The 3,571-nt window shown below is 48.8% G+C and overlaps 1 protein-coding gene across 1 annotated transcript in view; it reads left to right on the top strand.

The window, feature by feature from the left end:
* Positions 1-772: 772 nt before the first annotated feature.
* NRROS (negative regulator of reactive oxygen species) overlaps positions 773-3,571 on the top strand; it is a 34,315-nt gene continuing 31,516 nt past the window's right edge. The window contains exon 1 of the mRNA XM_008567469.1: positions 773-847. The gene's annotated coding sequence lies outside the window, so the exon portion shown is untranslated. The remainder of the gene's footprint in view (positions 848-3,571) is intronic.

Below are 3,571 nucleotides of genomic sequence, written 5' to 3'. Positions count from 1 at the left end.
CTCTTTCTCTCTCTCTTTCTCTTCCTTTCTTTTTCTTTTTAGTGCAATGCTGGGCCCATAAAAGGAGATTATTAAAGACCAGCTCAGTGGATGACCCTTCCACATGGTGGACTCCCCTTTACAATTGGAGAACATGTATGTTGCCCATTCCCAAAGTCTGCTCCGGCTTGGTCCTTGGATAGAACCTTGGAGAAGACTTCCTGGGTTAGCAGACCTCACAGGCAAGGACCTCCGGCTGACCACCGCCCCCCACCCCAATCTCCCCCAAACCACCACCAAGGTGAGAAAGCCTAAGGTGAGGGAGCTGGTTAGCACTGCTGGGAGATCATTAAAAAAATCCCACCTTCTTCTTCTTCTTCTTTTTTTTTTTTTTAAAGATGACCGGTAAGGGGATCTTAACCCTTGACTTGGTGTTGTCAGCACCACGCTCACCCAGTGAGCAAACCGGCCATCCCTATATGGGATCCGAACCCGTGGCCTTGGTGTTATCAGCACCACACTCTCCCGAGTGAGCCATGAGCCGGCCCTAAAAATCCCACCGTCTTGGCCACTAAACCCGGCAGGTGTTCAAAGGGGCCACTGCCCCCCGCTGGCCCGCTCCCATCCCCCGCGCCACCGGTGGCTGCAGTTCCCTCTGAGATACCTGCCCTGTGTGAGCCTGAGTGCTGAGTCGCTGAGCAGCTCGCTCTCCATGTGACTTGAGTTTCCGTCTGTTCCTTCCGCAAGTGCTAAAATAATCTGATGCCCCAGAGAGAGGAGGCGCCGAGCCCGCCTTTGGCTGCTCTCGAGGAGGCCGGAGCCCCAGGAGAGGATGCGCTCCGCGGAGCCGCCTGGGCCTGCGGGAGCCGTGAGTATTTCCTGCGCGGGGGCCTCCGCGCGGGACAGCCGGGGCCCTTCTCTAGGTAGGCAAGCTCGGTGACTTTGCATGATAGGAGGACAGCGTCGGTGGCCCACAGCTCAGGGCTGACAGGGAAGTTGTGGCTTGCTGCATTCAAACTCCACTGCCTCTGCGCAGGGTTTGGGGGCTACAGCTCTGGGTGTAGGTGGAAATACCTCCCTCCGGGAGCACTTAGAGCTGAAAGAGGGGGTGAGGTGTAGTGGAAACAGCGAGGGCTTCGGAATCAGGTGGGTTGGATTCCGGGTTCTGCCGGAGAATGTGAGCAGGTCAGTAAACGTTTCTGAGCCTCAGTTTTCTCATCTGTAAAATGGGAACAATAATGCTCTCTCCCTAGTCTAGGTGATGGGATATAATGAGATTTCTCTGTGAACACTCAGCCTGCTTTCCTTTCCTGCCCCACAATGTGGATTGCGAATCACGGTTTCACGGATGAAGACACTGAGACTCATTAACAGCAACACATATATATGGATATCTTCCATGTGCCAGACATGTTCAAGGCCCTAGGGATACAGCTCCTTCCCCCACAGTGTTTGTCCATGGGAGATTCAATAAGGCTCTGTTGTTTGGGTCCACTCGTAAGTGTCAGAGGGAGACTAGAACTCAGGCCCTTTTGACTTCTTGCCCCGTGCTCTTCCATAACCCTCAAGGCCTCGCCATGTGGGCCAGATTCTGGAGGATTCAACATATATGCCCATGTACCCAGGAGCTGGACAGAAAGAAGGAGCCATAGCTCTGTGCTTCCCTCCGAGTAGGTCCATAACCCTCAAGGCCTCGCCATGTGGGCCAGATTCTGGAGGATTCAACATATATGCCCACGTACCCAGGAGCTGGACAGAAAGAAGGAGCCATAGCTCTGTGCTTCCCTCCGAGTAGACTGCAGGCTCCACTTCCCCCCTGAAAGAGGGAGAACACGTGCCCAATTGTGGCTAGGACTGGAGGAGGCTGAGGCAGGGTTCTAAGAGTGGAGCTTCGGGACAGGGCTGGTCCTGAGTGGTGCACTTCCAGGGGGACTGAGGGGTCTGGAGGGTAGAACCATTGAGTCCTGAAACTGGCGCTCCATGATTTTCTGTGCTCCTTTCACCTACTGGCTGCGAACCACAGGCTGTTCCCATGGGTGATGGTGGTTTGCTGGGATTTATAGCCCTGAAACTTGTTTATTTTCCTCACACACACACCCGCAAAAAACACCTCAACTCCTGCCTTTGGTTAAAAAACCAGCCAGCTTCACGGAGAAGGTGCTTTCATCTAATACGTGCCCCCATGGGAACTTCATGAAAACCCACATAAACTTGGTCCTTAAGCCCATCACCCACGAGCGGAAACTTCCCAAACAGAGAGCAGGCTCCTGGTGTCTTTGCTCTGGGGTCTGTCTGCATTAGGAATTTGCTGACCTCTGTGTCTCTGGTCTTCTTGATTCTTTCAAAGGAGTGCTGCTAGTGCTGATTATCCCCTACGTTTGGCTGCGGTGTGCATCCACCACAAAGTATAAAATCCACTCTTGTAGGGACAGATAATGCGCCTCACATCATGCTCAGGTCCACTTTTAGCCACATTGGTTAGGGGAGGGTGGGCCTTCACCCAGGGCTGAAAAACACGATCTTTCTCAGGACATGCTTGTCTGTAATACAGATACCTATGTTCACTGGTGTGTCTTAACACATCAGTGACAAATATTATAATTTTTTTTTTGCTTTTAGTAGAACTTTTTTATTATACTAATTTCTCCCCAAAACCATTCCTCTCAACTTCATCATTGAACACATGTCATGTGCTCAATTTTGGAGGGGCTGTGGCATAGGTTAGGTGATGACTTCCAAAAGCTCAGAGAAGTGAGGAGAAGGATAAAAGGACATTGATCTTATAAAACCTCACACACAACTGGGGTCTGTTAGTTAGGTTTCTTTTAGTTGCAAATGACAAAAACTCAAACTGGCTTTAGCAAAAAAAAAAAGGATTTATTGTTTCAAGTAACTGAAAAGCTCGCAGGTAATAGCTTCAGGCATGGCTGGATCCAGGTGCTCAAACAACATTGCCAGGAATCCATCTGTCTCCATTCCTCAGCTTTGCTTTCTTCTGTGTAGGCTTCATTATTAGACAGGTCCTGGAGTTGGTGGCAAAGGTGGCTGCCTGTGGCTTCAAGTATAATTCCCACCAGTTTAGTATCTGAAACAGAAAGAGAAAGCCCCTTTCTCATTAGTTCTAGTAACTATCCTTGGATTTTCATGGGCTTGGTTTCCATGATGTGCCTGTTATAAGCCAATCACTGTGATTAGAAAAATAGGATGCTCTAATGGGCCCAGCTTGGAACCAGGAGTTGGGATCAGACCTAAACAAACACAGACTTTTTAAGAAAGGAGGGGGTTGGTTGCACAACAATGTGAATGTATTTAACACTACTGAACTGTATACTTAAAATAGTACAATAGGATGCTCTAATGGGCCCAGCTTGGAACCAGGAGTTGGGATCAGACCTAAACAAACACGGACTTTTTAAGAAAGGAGGGGGTTGGTTGCACAACAATGTGAATGTATTTAACACTACTGAACTGTATACTTAAAATAGTATACTTACAATGGTATACTTAGTACACTTAAAACTGTATACTTAAAATTTTATGTTATGTGTATTTTGCCACAACTAAATTAAAAAAAAAAAAGAAAGAAAGAAAG

The sequence above is a fragment of the Galeopterus variegatus genome, unplaced genomic scaffold (genome assembly GCF_000696425.1).
Source record: "Galeopterus variegatus unplaced genomic scaffold, G_variegatus-3.0.2 Scaffold322, whole genome shotgun sequence".
Lineage (NCBI taxonomy): Eukaryota > Metazoa > Chordata > Mammalia > Dermoptera > Cynocephalidae > Galeopterus > Galeopterus variegatus.
Note: the sequence above shows the minus strand (reverse complement) of the source record. Positions and strands in the feature narration are given on the sequence as shown.